We start from the raw sequence: 269 nt of genomic DNA, 5'->3' as shown, positions 1-269 counted from the left end.
TAGAGATATTGTTGCATGCAATCAATTGTCTTCACGTAGTTTGGGGCTGGCGGGGGCCCCTCACTTATAATTTATATTATATTAATTTATTAATTTATATTAATATTCTGCTGCAGGGGGCCCCCCGCTACACTGGGGGCCCTGGAGACAGTCAGTGTATGCAGGTCAAGGACAGCAGCAAGCGCCAGGTGTCTCCTTTTTAGGAGACACCCCACACCCCTGTCTCCGTTCAGAGGAGACACCCCACACTCCTGTCCCCAAGTAGCATG

The sequence above is a fragment of the Eimeria mitis genome, genomic scaffold (assembly GCF_000499745.2).
Source record: "Eimeria mitis Houghton genomic scaffold, Emh_scaff1534, whole genome shotgun sequence".
Lineage (NCBI taxonomy): Eukaryota > Apicomplexa > Conoidasida > Eucoccidiorida > Eimeriidae > Eimeria > Eimeria mitis.
This window is presented reverse-complemented; position numbering follows the sequence as displayed.